General features: G+C 34.0%; 1 protein-coding gene and 1 pseudogene across 1 annotated transcript in view; one reads left to right on the top strand and one right to left on the bottom strand.

The window, feature by feature from the left end:
- LOC145564174 (phosphoenolpyruvate carboxylase kinase 1-like) overlaps positions 1 to 22,351 on the bottom strand; it is an 86,788-nt gene that overhangs the window by 17,648 nt on the left and 46,789 nt on the right. The window lies entirely within an intron of this gene.
- LOC145564172 (putative inorganic phosphate transporter 1-3 pseudogene) lies at positions 1,786 to 3,476 on the top strand (annotated as a pseudogene).

Below are 22,351 nucleotides of genomic sequence, written 5' to 3'. Positions count from 1 at the left end.
ATCCGAGCCTGTTTAAACCGTGTGAGATTTCGACCTAGTTGGGATCTTCTCTTGTTTAAAAAAAAATAAAAATAAATAATGTGTTGTACGTGTGTTGGTTATGTTACAGTGTTACACTAGTTTGTAAGATGATTTTTTTTCTTTTCTTTTTTTTTTTTTTTTTTTTTTTTGGTTTCATTCCACTATGATAAAAGAGGGCGATTAACAATATAGTTGAGCAAATATGGAATCATAATAATATAGAGTATACAAATATGGAATCCTCCTAAAGTCCTACTCCTGAACAAATGGAATGTATTTTTTTTTTTTTTTTTTTTTTTGGTAGGAGTTTAATGATTATTGATTAGAGGCTTAGAGTTGATCAAAGTTAGCATGGCTCGAATTTGGGCGGCTTGTTGGCAGATTTTTTCTGCCCAAAATCAGATTGAGCCTGACTAGATTTTTAAATTTTTAGGGCAGGTTTGGTAATACAGTTTCATATAATTTTAGTTGATTTTTTTATCCAGTCCAAAAATCTAAATGGCCCGGTCAATTTAGGCAGGTTTGGGCACATAATTTTCAGCCCAAAGCTTAATCCGGCCCGCCAATGACCACCTCTATTATTGATGCAAATGTATCATAGATTTATTAATGTAATATGGAAGGTGAATTTAAATGTAACTAGACTTTTGGCCCGTGCAATGCACGGATTGTTTATAAGTATATAATATAATTTTTAATTTTATAATATATTTTTTATTGAAAAATGAATAGTTTATAAAGGAGAAAAAGCGGTGAAAATTGAATGTAATTGTAGAAGATATTAAGTTGGGGGAAAGTGAACCAAACATTTATTCATGTATTGAATTAAAGCTAGTGTATTTTTTTTATTATTATTATGAGAAAGGTTAAAGGAGATGACATGTGGCATTGGTGGAAAATATAATTTACATGTGGCATTATGAGGGTGATGGTTTGTGTAAGTATAGACTAAGTATAGATTTGGGATTTATTATGGTGGCTGGGCTTGGACCATATTTGGACTTTGAAACCCATTTATTAGGTACAATCTTTATTTTTATTGGACCTTGAATCCTTAATATGCCGCCAGTGGCCCAGTCAATAGGCCCCAAAAATAGAAAGCCATTTAATTTGAATGAAGGCATGAATAATGAAGCACATAAATGCAATTATATGCTGCAAACGTGCTGGCAAATACGAAGAAATAAACTCCAACAACATTTGATTGAGTTGTTGTTAAAGGATTCTACAACGTGTTAGCATCACTTTTGATTTGAGTCAAGGCTACAAATTAGTTTAGCAAAACAAATAATTAAATATTTTGTTACGATTTGTGAACTCGCTTATTCGGTAAATTTATTCTTTTTTAAATGTGAAAAATAATATCGATCTAACCAATTTACATCAATGTCTTTCGTAGCATTATATAACCAAGTGTTAAAGTAAATATTGAAGATTTGAGAGCGGCAAAGGAAAACTTTTAACCAAAAGATATTACTATATTCTACTCATACCCAAAAAATAAATAAATATAATAATTTTTAAAAAAATAATTCTATTTCATTAAACTATTGGCGTTGTTCAATAGCTGTATGTAGCATTGACCTGAAACATAGCAGAACAAGCAGTATTATTGTAGCATGTATTGACCTGATTCATACCTTCTTCTTCTTCTTCTTCTTCTTCTTTATTTTCCTATTTCTGTCCTTTCGTATCGCGGCGACTAATTAATTAATAGCGTTTCTGTCTTTATTATTATTACGTAGTAATTTTAATTATTCAGTCATGTTAGAAGGGCAGTTGCAAGTGCTTAACGCGCTTGATGTGGCCCGAACACAATGGTACCATTTCAAGGCCATTGCGATTGCTGGTATGGGATTCTTTACGGACGCATATGACTTGTTCTGCATCTCAATGGTAGCGAGGCTGCTCGGACGTTTGTACTACACAGTACCTGGCGCGGAGCACCCAGGGAACTTGCCTATCAATGTTGCAGTTGCTGTAAACGGTGCCGCGCTTTTTGGTACATTATTTGGGCAGCTTTTCTTTGGTTGGCTTGGTGATCATATGGGAAGAAAAAAAGTGTATGGTGTAACATTGATTTTGATGATCTTTTCGTCTTTTGCTTCGGGACTTTCGTTTGGGAAGACTGCCAAGGGTGTAATGGCTTGTCTTTGTTTTTTTCGATTCTGGCTTGGGTTTGGTGTTGGAGGGGAATACCCTCTTTCGGCTACTATCATGTCTGAGTATGCTAACAAGAAGACTCGTGGGACATTTATTGCCGCGGTTTTTGCAATGCAAGGTATGGGTATCTTAGCCGGTGGGATTGTGGCCTTAATTGTTTCGGCGGCCTTTGAAAGCAAATTTAAACCTCCCCCCTTTAATGTAGACCCTGTGGCATCTATCCCTCGGGAAGCCGACTACATTTGGCGAATTGTCTTGATGTTCGGAGCCTTTCCTGCTGTCCTTACATACTATTGGCGTATGCAAATGCCTGAGACTGCTAGGTACACCGCTCTGGTAGCAAAGAACCCTAGACAAGCTGCTGAAGATATGTCGAAAGTCCTCAATGTTCATCTAGACGCGGAGGAAGAGAGGGTTGAGAGGCTAGTACGAAGTGAGAGGCATAAGTTCGGGTTATTCTCACGTGAATTTGCTAGCCGGTATGGTATCCGCCTCCTAGGAACCACCAGTACTTGGTTCTTACTCGACATTGCGTTTTACAGTCAAAACCTTTTTCAAAAGGATCTTTACTTCTCCGTGGGTTGGATCCCTCCAACAGATGAGATGAGTGCTATAACGGAGGTTTACCTAATAGCGAGATTTTCAACCTTGATCGCTCTATGTGGAACCGTCCCTGGTTACTGGTTCACTGTCGCTTTCATAGATGTAATTGGACGATGGTGGATTCAGATGATCGGATTCTTTTTCATGACAATTTTCATGTTCGCCATAGCCTTTCCCTATGACCATTGGAACTCGAAGGACCACCGTATAGGCTTCCTCATTTTATACGGTCTAACCTTTTTCTTTGCCAACTTTGGTCCGAATGCTACTACCTTCGTTGTACCAGCTGAGATATTCCCTGCTAGGCTCAGATCCACGTGCCATGGTATATCAGCCGCGGCAGGGAAGGCCGGGGCTATAATAGGAGCCTTCGGGTTCCTCTACGCCTCCCAAGAAGAGGACCCGAGTAAGAGAAGTCATAACTATCCGTCTGGTATAGGCAAGAAGAAGTCCCTCATCATTCTTGGTGTGATCAACTTCATGGGTATGCTATGCACTTTTATGATTCCTGAACCAATGGGTAAATCACTTGAAGAATTGGCGGGAGAAGTCGATGTTGACAACGCTGAAAATTACTACAAAGTGATAGTTTGAAATCCAGTAAAACTGAATGTTCAACTAAGCTACTGCTTTGTAATTTCTTAACATACCTATTGATTCAAATTAATTTGCTTCATTTTGGGGCCTTTTTCTCTTTACAAATTATTGATTCAATTTGGTGTACATCTTAGCCTGGTTTTGTTGTTTACGTTTTGTATTTAGCTTCACTTTGATAAATAAGGTGTTTGGGAAAATCAAAACGCCTTCTAATTTCTTTGTAACTTGTATATTTTCACAAATTTTTTTGGAAGACCACTAAATTTTTTAGTAAATTGTCATATCAAGTGATCAACTACTCTTTAATATCCTGTACACTTCATTCCTCTCTCTCTCTTTTTTTTTTTTTTTTTTTTTTTTTTTTTTTTTTTTTTTTTTTTTGGGAGGAGTTTCAACTAATATCTTAAATTAACTTTTAATAAAAAGAATTTGGTATTTTATATCACTAGATGACTAGAATGTAAAATATCAATATTGGGACTAATCTAATACGTTGTTGTATATTCCACAGGTTATGATGAGATTGTAACCACTTAAACTATCCCATACTCTAAAAAAATAAAAAATAAAAAAAATAAAAACTCTCAAAAAATTTCATTTATAATAAATAACAATACAAGGAGAGTAATCATTTTATCCAGCACTATACTTTTTCTATTTTTGTAAGTGTTATTACTTATTGGTCTTTTTTTTTTAATTGTTATGTAAACACAAAATTTGAATCTGCAAATTTGACGTTGACCCAAATACTGTGCAACGACAATTAATTTCCGTGTCTACAACTAAATTTTACTCCCTCCGTCCCCAAATGATAGTCCCTTATGGCCAAAATTCACGGGAATTAAGAAACTTAATTGAGAAGTACAACTCTATGGGGAAAAGCAGTAGATAATGATTAGCAAATAAATTCTAGAGAGAGAAAGTGTTTTGCTTTGCTGTTTTCCGTGTTTCAGAAGAAACCAAAGGTTTTTTTTTTGTTTTTATTCAATACCCACTAACAAAGCACATGCAAAGCTGAATCCATGTGAATTAAATTTGACCAATGACATGAGAGTATTTTATTACAACACCCAATCAAATTAAAGTACACAGATTACTCTCTTATTCAAATTAGACTTGAAACTCAGTACTCCATATAAAAAGAATTTCATTCCCTCCTAAACTAAATTTAAACATTTCACAACAACAAAAATAAGGGGAAAAAAAATCTGAGTATATCCACTATCATCATTGCCTGTATTCAATGGCTTCAGACATGTTTTTTGATTTAAATGCTGATGTTGAAGATGTTGGTAATGAAGAAGAGGATGCCATATTTGAATTTGATCTTAATGCCGCTTACTGGGGTGAAGATGAGGAAGACATGGATGGATTTGATCTCAATCAAACTGGAGAACATCATGACATGGAATCAACACACCAGGGGACTGACTTCAATAATGGCCAGCAAGAAGACAATGAGCAACCAACACAGAATCAACATCAACTAAATCAAGAACCATTTGGTCATCAGAAGCACAGGCTCAGCAGGGGGGACAAGTTAAATATCCTTTTGTGGCTCTTAAATAGATCCACAAATGGCAAACTTGATAGGGGAGCTAATAAAGCTGCTGCACAACATTTCAATATCAACAGGAAGTATATCAGCAGAATATGGAACAAGAGAAACAGGATTGAAGGAGCTGATCAAACATACAACGTCACAACAAAATTTCACAATGCTGGAAGAAAAAGGATGCAGATACAAGCTCATATAGTGGAGAGTATTGCAATGGGTGACAGATCATGTCAAAGAGATCTAGCAACTATGCTTGGTGTGTCTAAAAGTACAGTTCAGAGGATGGTAAAGAGGGGAGACATAAGGCCACACTCAAATGCCCTTAAGCCTGCCCTTACACCAGCAAACAAAAAAGAAAGACTCAGATGGTGCTTAAGTAAACTCATAGGGGACTCACCAGGCACAAAAAGAGAGTATCAAAGCATGTATAACACAGTAATGATAGATGAAAAATGGTTTAGCTTGACTAAAAAGAGTCAAAGGGCATACTTGGCTAAAGGGGAGAAGGGTGCTCATAGATTTGCTCAATCAACCAAATTTATCCCAAAATTCATGTTTGAAGGAGCCGTTGCTAAGCCATGGTACAATGCACAAAAGGAGTGCATTTGGGATGGGAAGATTGGTATATTCCCATTCACATATACCGAGCCAGCCCTAAGGAACTCTAAATATAGAAAGAAGGGAGAAATGGTCACAAAGGTGGTGGAAAGAGTGAACAGAGATGAATCAAGGAAGATGCTGATTCAAAATATCATACCAGCCATTATGGCAAAGTGGCCACACACAGGTCATCACAACACAATATATATCCAACAAGACAATGCTAAGGCACATATTCTTCAATCAGATCGAGAGTGGCTGCAACATTGTGAACAACCAGGGTTCACATTCATTCTCATTCAACAGCCACCAAATAGTCCAGAATTGAACATTCTAGATTTGGGGTTTTTTAATAGCATTCAGTCACTTCAAAACAAAAAAATGGCAAGGAATCCAGATCAACTACTAAAGGCAGTCAAAGATGCATACTTTGAATTAAGTGCAAAGACTTTGTTCAAGTGCTGGGTTACATTGTACTTTGTGATGAATGAAGTGTTAAAGGCAAAGGGTTCAAATAAGTTTGACATCCCACATAACAAGAAAGATAAATTAGACAGAGAAGGTAGACTACAAGATCCAGTTGAAGCACCATTGTGGGCAGTGATTGATGCATGGGAAAGGGTTCATGGAAACAAAGAAGACACAGATGATGAACAAGAGCACCAACAAACCCAAGGCACACAGAACAATGCATCACAACATTCATTTGCAATGGCAAATGACCATGAAGCATCAACATCAAATGCAAATGCAAGGAACATCCAATAATAGGGGACTACTTAATCATCTTTTGAATAACAGATTCAAGTCTGTTTTTAATGTTCTTTTTTTTATTTAAGTATGTCTGGGAGGGGACTATGTAAATTTCTAAGTGTAATGGGTTCAGTTTAGGTCACTTAAAAAGTATAATCACATCTTTTGCCATGAAATGAAAGCAGACACATTTTGTTTTAAAATATTGTGCTCAAGTCATCATTGCACAACATTTTAAAAAACTCAGAAGTCCCCAATCTGTCATGGTTAATCCAACCAAACGGCCACTTAACTTCAAAAGTCAGCAAAGCAAACAAATCAACTTAATTTGTGTTATTCACTAAGGACAACAGAAGTTAAGGGCATTTAAAGTTGGATATCTGAGCAAAAATAGACTCATCATTGTAGTGTCAACAAGGCAATATAAAGGCAGCAAGGCAAATTCAAGGCAACAAGGCAAAATTTAGGGCATACAAGGCAGAAGGCAAAATAAAGGCAACTAAAGGCAATCAAATCAATGCAGCTAGGCATAAATCAAGGCAACAAGGCAGCAAGGCAAAATCAAGGCAACCAAGGGATTACTAATTCCATAATTTAAAAACCAACTATATTTCAAATTCCAACTTCCAAACATTAGACTCTTAACATGTTACTACATTTCAAGAAATAACTAATTCAGCTTTCTAATCTTAGATTGTAAGAAGAGGCAAAATGCAACTTAGCTCTTTGATTCATTATCGGAATCATTAGGGGACTTAGTCTTCTTAGAAGGAGAGCAACCACCATCATCATCGTTAGAGTCTGAGAAATCGGAATCAACATTATCATAGCTTCTTGGCAAACCCTGTTTTCTGGCTTGCCTTCTGTACCAATTATGAGGCCAGTAGTCAGAATCAGCAGGTGGCATTCCAGGTGGAACAATGCCAAACCTGAGCCTCAGAGTCTCATTGCTATAGCTGTGCTCACCGTCACACCGACTTCCTAATTCACAATCTCTGTCGGTGCACTCATAGGGCTCAGAGGTATAGTTTGATCTGGAAGGAGCAAATATCCTGTGCATCAATGAACTAGTTTGCTCCTCCAAGGGGATGGGGATTCTGGCATGAGCCTTTGGAGGAGATTTGGGAGGAGACTTGGGAGTAGACTTGGGAGGAGATTTAGGAGTAGACTTGGGAGGAGATTTAGGAGGAGATTTGGCCGGAGATTTGGCAGGAGGTTTGGATGGAGATTTAGGAGGAGATTTGGCTGGATATGTGGTGGGCTTATCAACCTCATCCCTACTAGCCCTCTGCTTTCTGTACATGTCATAGCTGTAAGTGTGATGAGAGTGTGATTCTTCATCTGAACCAGGGGACTGACTCATGATCTGTGCATCAATTATCAACAATAGACCAAATCAATCCAATAACATATGTATCTCACAAATACAACAACATTACAACAACTTAAGATGCAGCTCACATATTACAGTTTATCAAACATTTCACAAATGCAAATGCATGGAAGATATTCAATTTTATTTAGCTCTGTTAGCGGCCATTAATCTGTCATTCCTGTTTCATCCATGATACATTCAAATGACAGTATTCATGACCACTTAGAGTATGATAGTCAGTCAAATTAACTAACAAGGCTCAACATTCAAACCGATATAGTAACAAATGAATTAATTTTATATGGAGTATATACGGAGTACAAATAAATTTTGACAAAGCAATTAAGCTAAACATTGACATAACAAGGTCCAATTTGAATTCACTAAAAAGAACAGTCATCACACCAAGCAATTAGAATAGTCAATATTAACAATAACCATCATCAATAACTTAGCAAGATCTACAAATTGAACAACAAATAAGCTAAATATTGAGACAAAAAAATACAGTAAGTAAAAAAAAAAAAAAAAAAAAACATCAAAAAAAAAACATCAAATTGAGTACGAAACCATAACCATCCAGATTACCAAACCCAAAGGCATATATAATTAATTTTCCACTATGAAAAACCCCCAAGTACCAAATTATACCATACTTGCTAAAAAAAAAAAACGAACAAGTAGGATTAATACGCATACCTTGGCCTGAAAATGGCGATTTTTTTTTGTTTTTTTTAGGGGGCTTTGCTTCGTAGTTCCTATCAATTACCGATCTGCAACTCGATCAACCAAATCGTCACTAGAAACCCATGAATTTAGGAGAGAGAACAAGAAAAAAAAACTAGGGTTCTTTAAGAATTTAGGAGAGATAATGCAGAAAAATGAAGAGAGAGAAAGAGGGGACAAGAAATTAAATGCCAGAAGAGAGAGGAAGAGTGTAGAAATTTAGGAGAAAATGGCACAACAATCAAATTAAATTACGGGGGTAATATGGGAAGGACAGAGGAAAAGGACAAAAAAAATGAGGGTATTTTGGTAAAACTGAAACATTAATGCTTCTTGAAAATACCAAAGGGGACTATCAATTTGGGACTGAATTTTGCCCATAAGGGACTATCATTTAGGGACGGAGGGAGTATTTTTTTTTTTCGGTAGGGAGAGCTAAAGCTTAGATTATACCAGTAAGGCCCTGTTTTCTTCACCTTAAAAAATAATATTAAGTAAAAATAATTTCACTTCATTAAAAATAAATTCAGTTCATTAAAATTAATTTCAGTTAAGAAAAAATAATTTCAGTTCAGTAAAATAAGTTCAGTTCAGTATAATTCAGTTTTCTTAAAGAAAAATTATAATAGAAAATCTGTAAAATAATTTCAGTTCGGCAAAAATAATTTCAGTTCAGTAAAATTAATTTAAGTTCAGTAAAAATAATATAAGTTCAGCAAATATAATTTTGTTTCAGTAAAAATAATTTCAGTTCGGCAAAAATAAGGTAAAGAGAACGGAGCCTAAGATTTATTAGCTATGAGGAAATTAATTGTAAATAAACCATCAAAAGTCATTTTACTAGTAATACTCCATAATCAGCCAATAAATTTTTATCCTATTAATGGGCCTATTCAACACCAAAACAAACTCCAAAGAATATTTTTTTACTATCTTGATCTTTCTTAATTTATCGTTTATATATAAACTTTGAGCACCGATAAATATTGTACCATTGAAAGCCCAAGCCAAACGAATTGAGATGGGCCAGGATCGTTGAAATAAATACAAACACTTTATAGGCATTGAAGTATCTTGAATTCTTGACCCAAAGACACCTAATTGTCAAACTTTCACTTTTTTTTTTTTTTTTTTTTTTTTTTTTTTTTTTTGGGGGGGTATGGAATCTCATGAATTAATTCATCCTTGCCATGCAAACTAGTGGGATTCAATTTTGCTTTTTCTCATAATATTTGAACAAATTTGGAAGAAAAAAATTATTTAAGAAAGAAATTTTAGGAAATAGAGGGATATGTAACTTGTTTTTTTGGTACGGTTTAGATTGGGGTGAAATTTTTTGGTGCAAATATTTATATTGCGAGTTAAGTTCATGAGTGTTCAGTTATGTAAGTCAACGTTTGATATTAGGGGGGCGAGGGTAAGGAAATCCTCTACTCCTAAGCAAAATGTAGAAGATGGGGCTCGAATTTGTATCATCAAAGTCACAATGTGAGTTTCCCTTTACCTTCACCAAACATATCATGCTTGATTATTTATTTCAAAAACTTATTACTCCGTGCTTTTTATTCTAATTTTACTAGATTAGATCATGAGACCAAACCAGATAAAGTTTTCCATCTAATCCCATACCAACCCTCTTTGTCCATTCTCCTCATACAGATTCTCAATCAAACAGCTAGACATATGTAGTTTAAATCATGTCCTACAAAGTCAACTACTATGTACAAACTTGGTACACTTTATTTTTTTTTTAAAAAAAAAAAAAAAAAAAAAAAAGATTATCACATACGAATACTTGATTAGTTCAAACAAATAATTAAAAGACAGTTAAGTTTACAAGTAAGTTACATGTACTCATGTAAGTGACAGTTCCAAATCGTGGAAACATTCATTATTAAAACATTATTAACTAGTAAATGTCGTAAATGATAATCAAGTAAACTCAAAAAACAAATGTAGTTGACTGTTAGACTAAAGTATATGCTAAAAAGATGCCGAAAAAGATCCAAGCATAAATTATACGAGCATATGCTAATTATATGCCGGCGATATTTCCGGCAGAATGTCTAATTAATACGTACTTTGTTTCATTACTGTCCTTTAAAACCTTCACCAGTTTTAAACTCCCTCTAATTTAGTGTGCAACTCTTGCTTTAGACAGGTTAGCACCTTTTTTTTTTTTCTTTGTCTCTCCTTCTCTCTTAATGTTAGGGTATTTTATTTCCTTTTTTAGTAACCTGTACTTTATTTATTATTTAATTATAAACTCCGCAATTTTAAAAATAATATTTAAAATTTAAGTAATTTATGATAGATTTTATAAAATTATTAACTCGTGTTACTCTAACCAAAAGCTTGTCGACTAATGACTTTATATTCTATCATAAACCAAAAGGTTATTATTAGGATTATGGTAAGAGTGTAGTGAAATATGTTGAACGTTAATATATGACGCTACATTATTTTTTTTTGTAGGTTGAAGGAATTAGTGTTAGCCAAGAGGCCCGTGACACAGTAATGACCGCGAATGCCTGGCTATGTAGGGTTGTGCGCAAAGCCATGGGGATGCTACGGGTTACTTGTATCGCTCATGTTGAAATGTCATACTAAGACATGCCATGAGCTAGATGCGGATAAGAGCATAGAGCATGGATTCAACTCGGTAAACATAGCCTCATAGCAAAAACATACAAGTGAATGTCTGCAACATATACACATACATAAAATCATAAAATAATAATGATGAGACACAAAACTAATCATGCCAAAAATAACTAGATTTCGGGAGAAAATTGTTGAAACCACTTTAAAATAATAGTCGTTTATATCCTCAATCATATCACCAATTAGCTTAGTTTATCATGGAACAAACTATAAATATGAGCTTATAAATGGTTGAAAATCTTCTCAACCTTCTTGAATTAGCTTGTCCAATAGCAAATTGGCAATTGGCATAGACCTATTAGATTTGTTGAGCCATTTATAACTAGGTTTTTATATCAACACTACCACAAAATAGGTCATACAGAACGTCTAAAATAGATAATATAGGTTGCCTTAGAGGTGTTCTTCAACTAGGGTGCCTTATAAAGTATACAAGATGCCAATTGGAGGTGTTCTATATTCAATCTAATACAGAACGCCTAGTTAAGACAACCACTTTCTTTTCTGCGTATAAATACAATAAAAAAAAAAAACAAAGAAAAAGCAACAGTTATATGATGATAGGCGTTCTGTACACCATATGAATATAGTTAAGGGGTTTATCTCGAATGTTGTTCATTCCTTTAGTAGCACACAAGTAAGGTTTTGTTAGAATTATTAATAGGGTATACCCACAATAGCCAACCAACCTTAGTGTCATTCAAGTATAAATCAAGAACGAACAATCAATATACTGCAGCATTGCAAATGCGCTAACCTAACATAAACATGAATGTGGCCTAATAAGAAATTGATCAAGTGTTATTGAGGACAGTGGGTTGCCAGCTCAGCACAATCAGTTATAACAAATTCTGTTATGACTTTGTACAGTCAGCATAGCTCTTTTAACTTAATACAGCTGTAACTACCTGTAATATAAATAGGCCTAGAGTTAGTTAGCTGTCAATTTCATTCATTCATTTTCTGCTTTCATCTTCTTTGTTAGCTCCGAATTCTCTCTGTAAAATCTGGAGATTCTTCCTCCATTAATGGAGTTCTTCCTTGCTTGAAGCTTGAATAAACTTCTTTGCTTGAGTTTTCACATGGTATCAGAGCAGAGAAACTGGAATTTGTGATTGTTTTTCTGCACTTTCTCATTGCTTCTTCGACAATTGTTGTTGTCGATTTTTCGAGGTATTCACTCATTTGTTTTGAGATATTCTTTGAAGTTGCTTGATATTTCTGGAATTGTACTGGTTGTCTGAAATCATTGGTGATTGCTTGATCTGCTGAAGTTTTTTGGTTATTTCTGGCGATTTGTTTGATTGCGAGTAATTGCTCGAAGTTGTTGTTTGTTTTTCCTGCTTGATTCTTGATTGAAGTCGATTTTTCTGGAAGTGCTATTGAAATTGAAATGGCTGCTGGAAATTCTGTTGATCCTACAACTGTGCTTGGTAGTGTATTTTACATTCATCCTTCTGACAATTCCAATACGAAATTGGTGAATGATTTATTTGATGGAACTGGTTACAATAATTGGAAAAGAACGATGATGTTATGAACTTCATCCAGAAATAAATTAGGTTTCATAGATGGATCTGTACCTCAACCTGCTAGTACAGATTATACTGCTAATGCTTGGCAGAGGTGTCAAGATTTAGTAGTTGGTTGGCTACTATTTTCTTTGGACAAGAAGATTGCTAAGAGTGTTTGGTTCTATAAGACTACTAGTGAGATATGAAAGGATTTGGAGGAACGTTTTGGTCAGACATCAGCTACTTAATTGTATTCATTACAGCAGGAACTTATAGATATTAAACAAGGGAAAGATGAGTCTGTGACTGAGTTTTTCACTAGAATTAAGACAATATGGGATGCAATTGATAGTGAGAATCCTTGCATGTATGTTCTTGTGGAAGTTTTGCTTGTGGTATAACACAGAAGGTACTTAAGACTCAGCAAGATCAAAGACTCATGATGTTCTTGATAAAGATGGATGATAAGTTTGCTTTGGTCAGGACAAATATACTGATGATGTAGCCTTTGCCAACTATCAACATAGCACACAGACTGTGTATGCAAGAAGAGAGGCACAAGGAAGTAAGTCGGATTGCTGCAGGAATGAATTCAGAAGCCATGGCTTTTGCTGCTGACAGGAAGAGATTCTATGATAGGCAAACAGACAAGGGATACAAACAGTATTATAATTCTTATAATGGAAATGGGATGCAGTCTAACAGGAATCAGCCTTTCAATGGAAAGATGCAAGGAGGAAAGAGACCTTCAAATTGGTACTGTGATCACTGTAAAATGTCAGGACATGGTATGGAAAGGTGTTTTAAGCTCAATGGTTTTCCTCCAGGGTGGACTGGAAATGCTGCTAAGGCCAAAGCTGCAAATCTAGCTAAGACTGATGGAGAAGAAAATGTTGATGATAATTGTATGGATGGTAAGAACTTTGAGATGCAGGTTCAGATGACAACAGATCAATACAACCAATATTTGGCTTTTATGGCAAGCAAGAAGGGTCTAGCACTGATGAAGCTGAGACTCACAATGCTAGATATGCTTTCTTTGCAGGTAAAATCTGTCTTATGACTAGTTTTAGCATAAAATGGTTGATAGAAAGTGGTGCAACAGATCATATATGTCATGATCTGAGATTTTTTTAGTCATATACTTTAATGAGTGATTTGGACAATACTATTACTATACCTGATGGAAAAAGGGTTAAGATCTTACATATAGGAACAGTCAAATTGAGTAATGATATCCTATTACAAGATGTGTTGCATGTACCGGGATTTCAATTCAATTTGATTTCTGTACATAAGCTTTGCAAAGACATGAATTGTGCTGTGAATTTTTCAGCTAACACTTGTGCTATTCAGGGGCCTCATCTTACTCATCCACTAGTTCTTGGTGAACTAAAAAATGGTCTTTACTGCACTCAAGCTCAACAAGGTTGTGATAGCTTTGGGAACCTTGAAGACACTTTTAATAAGCATGTTGCACATGTATCTTCTTCTGATGCTAGCTTGAAGAATAAGGACAGGAAGGAGTCCAAACTTTGGCATCTGAGATTTGGACATTTACCTTTTCATAGATTGCAATTTTTCAAAGAAAATTTGAAAGGCAATTGCTTAGATAATTGTGTATGTCAAGTTTGTCCTGCTGCCAGGCAAACAAGACTTCCTTTTTCAGTCAGTAGTATTAAGACTAGAAAGCCATTTGAGCTGATTCATGTAGATGTGTGGGGACCTATAAAACCTCTACTTATAATGGTTTTAATATGTTCCTTACTATTGTGGATGATTTTTCAAGGAATACATGGGTACATTTGATTAAGAATAATTCTGATGTTGTGCATGTTATGCAAGATTTTGTTGCTTATGCTGAAGCTCAATTTAATACTTTGGTGCTTTGTGTAAGGTCTGCTAATGCAAGGGAGTTAACTAAGGGAGAACTCCTACAATTCTACAATAAGAAAGGAATTGTAGTGCAAAAGAGATGCACTGAAACTCCTCAGCAGAATGGAGTGGTTGAAAGGAAACACAGGCATCTTTTAGAGACTAGCAGAGCCTTGTATTTCCAGTCCAAGGTTCCAGTTCAGTATTGGGGTGAATGTTTATTGTGTGCAGCTCACTTAGTTAACAGGATGCCCCTGCAAGTCTTGAGATATGTGTCACCTTATGAAATACTTTTTGGAGTTAAACCTCACATTGATCACTTGAGAGTTTTTGGATGCTTATGTTTTGCATCAACTATAAAGCAAAACAAAACAAAGTTTGACCCTAGGGCTCAAACTTGTGTTTTTCTTGGTTATCCTTCAAACCAGAAAGCTTATAAGGTTTTGAATTTACATACAAAGAAAGCTCAAATCTCTGGAGATGTTGTCTTCCATGAAAAACATTTTCCATACCATTTTTCTGAATCCTCAACTACCCCATCTTCTTCTACTTTCAAAATTTACCTGCCTGTAAACACTGCCTTTAATTATTCCTATGATTTCCCTGACATGTTCAATTTACACACTCCTGTGCAAAGTAATCAGTCATAACCTTAAACACAACCCCTTAACCATATCCAAACCCAGCCTCAAACACATTCCCTTACTCAAAACCAAACACAAAATAAGACTTACACCCAATCTATCACTACAGAACCAATTTTTGTCCCAGATAATCAAACTGAGGTTCTGGATATTTCTAATATTTCTCATTTTTCCCCTCTCAGAACTTCTTCTAGACCTACTAAAACTCCTTCCTATCTGAGTGCTTATGATTGTTCTACTTTAAGAAAGGGCATCAGGAAGCACTGGTGTAATCTGGTGTATTTCAATGACTTACCTTCTGCTCATAAATGCCTAATTGCTTCTTTTTCTTATATGACAGAACCTGATTCATATAAGCAAGCTTTTATGGATCCTAATTGGCAGTTAGCAATGTAGAATGAGCTTGAAGCACTAAAGAAGAATAATACTTGGGATATTGTTGATCTCCTAAAAGGCAAGAACCAATAGGTTACAAGTGGGTGTACAAAATCAAGCTAGGCAGATGGTTCTTTGGAGAGGTATAAAGCTAGATTAGTTGCTAAGGGATACACACAGAAAGAAGAGATAGACTATCTAGAAACTTTCTCTCCAGTAATAAAAATGTCTACTATGAGAAGTATTCTAGCCCTTGCTACAAGCAAAAAGTGGCCTGTTTTCCAATTGGATGTAAACAATGCTTTTCTCCATGGAGATTTGCATGAAGAAGTTTACATGAAGCTGCCAGAAGGGGTTCCAAACCCAGGAAACAAAGTCTGGAGGCTCAGAAAATTCTTGTATGGCCTAAAACAGGCATCAAGGCAATGGTTTACTAAATTAGTGAGTTAACTGGTAACTAAGGGTTTTGTTCCGTTCAAGTATGACTATTCTATGTTCATCAAGAAGTCAGGGGCTCATATTACCATAGTTGCTGTCTATGTAGATGATATGATAGTTACAGGTACAGATTCAGCTTCAATTTTTGATTTAAAGTAGCACCTTGATACAACTTTCGGTATCAAGGATCTTGGTTTACTTAGTTTTTTCCTTGGGATTGAGATTAGTCATACTGCAGAGGGCATTACTATGACTCAAAAAAAGTTCACAAAGGAACTCTTGGAATCTGTTTCTTTGTAGTTAGATAGAAAAGTTGTTACTCCTCTGCCTTAGAAACTGAAACTGAGTTCAACTAAAGGAGATCTGTTTCATGATCCTTTCCTGTATAGGTGTCTTGTTGGAAAGCTTAATTTTCTTATAAACACAAGCTTGATTTGTCCTATACAGTTCAGACTCTAAGTTAGTATATGCAGACTCCCAGGGTGCCTCATTATCAAGCTTTGTTGCATACACTCAAGTATGTAGCTTCTACTTTAGGACAGGGGATTCTACTTAAGGGTTCTGATAAGCTCAAGTTACAAGCCTTTTCTGACCGTGATTGGGGTGCTTGTCCAGAATCAAGGAAGTCTATTTCAGGGTACATTTTTCTATTGGGAGATTCCCCTATTAGTTGGAAAAGCAAGAAGCAGCCAACTACTTCTACTTCATCATCTGAAGCAGAATATAGAGCAATGGCATCAGCTGCTTCAGAAGTTACATGGGCTGTAAGGTTACTAGAAGAGTTGGGAGTTTCTGATCTACAACCTGTGACTCTTCACTGTGAGGATCAGAGTGCTCTTCACATTGCTCGGAATCTAGTCTTCCATGAGAGGACTAAACATATAGAGATAGACTGCCACATTACAAGGGACAAAGTTCTTGAAGGTCTAATCCAGCTGAGCTACTTACCTACCACAAGTCAGATAGCTGATGTTTTTACTAAAATCCTGCCATCAGCTCAGTTTGCAGAATTGCTTTCCAAGCTTGGTATGGTTCAAACCACCCAAAGCTTGAGGGGGGGGTATTGAGGACAGTGGGTTGCCAGCTCAGCACAATCAGTTATAACATATTATGTTATGACTTTGTACAGTGAGCATAGCTCTTTTATTACTTAATACAGTTGTAACTACCTGTAATATAAATAGGCTTAGAGTTAGTTAGCTGTCAATATCATTCATTCATTTTCTGCTTTCATCTTCTTTATAAGCTCCGAATTCTCTCTGTAAAATCTGGAGATTCTTCCTCCATTAATGGAGTTCTTCCTTGCTTGAAGCTTGAATAAACTTCTTTGCTTGAGTTTTCACAAGTGTCGTTTCTTTGAAGCATGATCTTTCAAATTAAATAACACATTTGAATATCCCACATCGATCGATGAGTGTCCCACATGACAAGTATGGTTAGACCTAATCTCACACATTTAATAGAAGAAGGTTTCACGTTTTTCCATTATGAAGTACATGTCTATAACTCTTTCAATCGTTTCATATATAATTCATCATGTCTGGCAATATACAATATAGGAAATTTTGTGAAAAACTACCTATTATACTCCAGAATTTGCGAGAAACTACCTATTAAAAAAATATTGTAATTGACTACCTAATTTTTTAAAAATATTGTAATTTACTACCTTAGGTCGGAATATGAAGTTATACCAAAATTCTCTGGTGTTGACTTGGTCATGTGACCTTCACGTGACACTTAATGACCCCTTTCTTTCCCAAATCAACGTGACCAAGTCAACGCCGGACAATTTTGGTCAAACTTCAAATTCCGACCTAAGGTAGTAAATTACAACATTTTTCAAAAATTAGGTAGTCAATTACAACATTTTTTTAATAGGTAGTTTCTCGCAAATTCTGGACTATAATAGCTAGTTTTTCACAAAATTTTCTAAAAAAAAAAAAAAAAAATTTGTTATACTATGTGTGTTAGGCCTTGGCTCATAAGAATTGATATGTCTTTAAAATATTATTCCAATGGATATGAAAATTTTTTACCTTGTTAGTAACCCGAATAATTGGAAGAAAAAAAAATCTTATCTTGAGAATTGGAGATATGGGATCGGATGGCTTAATTATATATTATTATTTTATTTTTATTTTTTTTTTATTTTTTTTTTCAAATGACATCCAGTTTTTCAAAAAAAACAAAAAAAAAAACTTGTATCATTGTAGCATCAAGCCAACTACAATATAATCGTAATCGTGGTGGAGTATCAAGCGTTGGGAAATTGGTCGATTATATTTCTGTACTTCGTACTTGGATATAGACATATAGTTAGATGCCATGATAATAACAATCTTTAAACATTCCATATATTGAGATGAATCTAAAGATTTTTCTTAGCTAGTACGCGCATTATCTTTAGATGCTCCAATCCTAATAAAATTTATTTCTTACAAAATATTATAAATCAAGTTTATCTATTTCATCGGCTATGTGATTGCACATCATGCATACATAATAATATAATATCACCTTGGGATAATAAGATTAATATAAAATTTAGAAATAAAAATTCTAAACTCTTTTTTAGGGAATATAAAATACTTTAATATAGGCATGTTGCTCGAGTTCATGTATCAGGGTTTCAGACGTAACATTTGTATTCACTGCAGCAAATTTGACTTGTATGTTGGATTTGGAGAATATTTTAATAACAGTACAATTTTTTTAAGGATTGTCCCCCTTCAAGTCAAAGAATAACCCCTCTACAAAGTTATTTTGTACTTGTAAATATGAAATAATAGGACGGCTAATTCTAGTGAAAATGTTTTTATTATAGTATAAATAAATTTTTTTGTGAATTTATTCTACATTTTTATTAGCTTAATTATAACGATGTAATACTCTCTACAACTCCCTCATCTAACCCAAGAAGAGTTCAAAATATGAGCTATAATATACGGAGTAATATACATCATAATCTAATATATATATATATATATATATATATATATATAAAGGGGAGTTTTTCCCCGAGTTTTTAAAAAGCCGCGTATGACTCAATTTTTTCAGAGCGTCACGTAGGATTATAAATTTAAATTGTAGCCAATTAAATAAGACATTATTAATTTCTTTTACAATTAAATTATTCAAATGTCACGTAAGCAAAATTGACGAATGAGAGTTTAAAGTTTAAATTAATTAAATACAAATATTATCTTTTGAGATTAGGAATTTTATCTAATATTTTAAAACTAATATAATAACAATTTTAATCACATAAATATGAAAAAAAAAAAAAAAAACAAACAAACCGTGCATCGCACGGGTTTCATCTAGTAATTATATATCCATATCCACAAAAACTAGAGAGGGATTTCGTATTTTCGTGAGTAATTTTTACCAAGAAATTATTTCATCAATGATCGAGAGCGTAAGGAAATTTGAGAAAAAGAAATGGAGCGGCAGGACTTCAGAGAAGAAGTATTGAAGGTGAAGGTGTATATATTTCCCAATGAAAAGTTTGTCTTGGGTACAAATTTAATACTCCCCCGTTCCTAAATATAGTTCTTATTTGACTTTTTATGATCTCTAAGACGTGTCTTAAAAATTAAAAAGTCTATATCTCTATTTTCATACGCGTAAAAAGTATAAAATCTGTATATTAGTAAAATATACAACGTAACGAATCCAACAAGATCCCAGATGAGTATATATATAATCTCTTATAAATTAACGGGAATTTATGGTCAAATTTGGATCCATATAAGTCAAGTGTGAACTGTATTTAGGCACGAAAAGAACACAAAAAATGAAATATCGGATCAAAGATTATAGTAGCTACAAAATAAGTATTGTACGTTATAGTAAAACTATCCGTAAATTATACAAGTACGTAATACGCATAGTTGGCTAGTAGCAGACTATATGCTCAGATGCTATCCTAGTTCGTTGTTTAAATAACGTGCAAATATGCTAACATCAACTGATCTACATGCAACATGCTACAACAACACATAATTAAGCTTGCAATTAATTGGTTACATTAAAATAAATGACATGAAAATTATGAAATGTGACAATTTCATGTTCTAGTTGCCTACTTGGCTTACATGTTGCGTTAGACTACTAAAAATATCGGCGATATTAAAGTGTAATAAGTATTGACTTTGGAGGAAAATCACGTCAATTAAGTTCATCATGGCATAATTAATATTACAGCCATGCAATTCAGAGACTTATGGAGTACTCCATAACTTATACGGATAGACTACGGATCGGAGTACTTCTTTAATTTGAATGTTGATCATAATTTGTACTCAGTATGTCTGATTTTCAATTCCTACATACGTTGTGCTTTGTACTTGTACATCCTTTGTATTCGTTCATAAATTTTGAAATCAAAATTGGTTTTTTTTTTTATTTTTTTATTTTTTTTCTTTACAAATAAAAAAATAAAAAGAAATGATTGCAAAATATAGAGATGATTGCAAAATATTGATAATATAAATACCTACTACTAATAAGTAGCCGTACTAAACTTCTATCAACAAATACTTATCAAAGAATAAGAGAGTATTTAATTATATTGATTAGTTTGGCCTTTTGTGATTAATATGATGATTAAGTTTCTATTTTTGGTTACATCATCCGCTTTTAGACAATTTGGTATAGATAGTTTGATACGTAGCCCTTTTGACTTTCTATAGAGATACCCACCCAACCCCCAAAAAAAGTCAACGTAGAGAACGAAACCCCAAACATGATCGACAAAGTTGTAGGGAGGCGATAAGTACAAGCTAAGTATTGTACTTAACTTATACTTGTATCTACGAAGTATAAAATAAAATTAAGGATTGACATATAAACTCATCGCATGGTTTTCATATCAATTTAACCGATCCTTGATTTTTAGGCTACGCAACATTCGAGTGATAATAAGGGTTGTTTGTATATGATAGGTCACAAATTTAAATCCATCAACCTCTATTTATATACAAGAGTATAATTTATATTGTTGAATATAAAAGTTATGAATATGGAGTGTTTATTAATTAAAAGGTTACGGAGGGATGAGAAAGACATTGGTTCTGTTTGGAAAAGGTAGCGGTAGCGAGTATCTTTTAGCGGTCGAGTAGTGGTAGTTGTTAAGATAGCGAGTAGTTGTCAATTAGTAGCGGGTAGAGGTTAGCTGTCAAAATAACGGTTGATAGTATGAGTGTTTGACAAAAGTAACGGTTGCAATACTAAAATATATCAAAATTCATATAAATATTGTTTAAAAAGTAATAAAAATTTACCAAACGCTACCCGCTACTTCTAAACGCTACTATTTTTAACGTTTAAGAAAAGCTACCTAAACACTACCTCTTTCGCTAATCGCTACTAGAATCGCTATCTTGTCAAACACTCTCAATTTTTTCCTAGTAATGTTTTGACAGATCAAAATGCTAACTGTTACCTCAAACGCTACCACCAAACGGGACAATTAACTAAAGGAACTTAATTTTGGAGTATGATATGATAAGCAATCAGCATTCAAATTTCCTACTATAAAATAGAATGAAGTTAACAACTTCGAATTTTTATTTAATGATAAGAGATTAAGAGGACCAAAAAAAAGTTGTGAGATGTACCTAGTTTTCAATTTGAGAGTTGCGATTTCATATACTAACTTCATCCCTTAATTTTTGTGCACATTTCTTTATTGACAAAGCTTTACCAAAATTTTAAATGGTCATTTCATGTATACCCTTTTGTCTGATTTGATTATATTTACTAATTCAAACTTTTTTTTAACCAGAAAAGAGATGAGGTTAATTGGAGTATATTGATTAAATCAATCATTCCTCAAAAAAAGAAAAGAAAAAAAAAACTGTTGTTGACTTCCACATATCACAAAAATAATGATAATAGAAATAATACTCCATAAAAAATGTGGATCGGCCTAAAGAAGCTTGCCCGCAATATAAGAAAAGGACATGTAAAAGACTTTTCAGAAACGACAGCATATATATTAACACATTAATTAATTAAGCTATAATAAATGCTACAACTAATAATTAATTAATTCCATAATATGAACTTGTGCTGGCATATATCATGCATATATATACACAGCATCTTCCACCGTTATTTCCCACAATTCAATCATCTTTCTTTCTCCAACTAAGTTTAATTAGGAGCTTCTCAAGCTCCATTTTTCCATCTTTTCACTAATAATCAGGTTGGTCTTAAATTCTTAATTAGTATTTTAAGCTTCTTAATATGTATGCAAAGTACTTTATATCATAATGTATATAAATGAAAAAAATACCTTATAGTATACTTTGTATATATATCATTCTGTTATCTAATACTTTGTACTATGTAATACAATTTTAAAGTAAATGATTTTTCCTAATTTAATTTGTTCTTATATATGTAGTCTTATTATTACTTCTTTTGTCCCTTTATT

Source organism: Chenopodium album, chromosome 10, assembly GCF_948465745.1.
Source record: "Chenopodium album chromosome 10, dcCheAlbu1.1, whole genome shotgun sequence".
Lineage (NCBI taxonomy): Eukaryota > Viridiplantae > Streptophyta > Magnoliopsida > Caryophyllales > Amaranthaceae > Chenopodium > Chenopodium album.
Note: the sequence above shows the minus strand (reverse complement) of the source record. Positions and strands in the feature narration are given on the sequence as shown.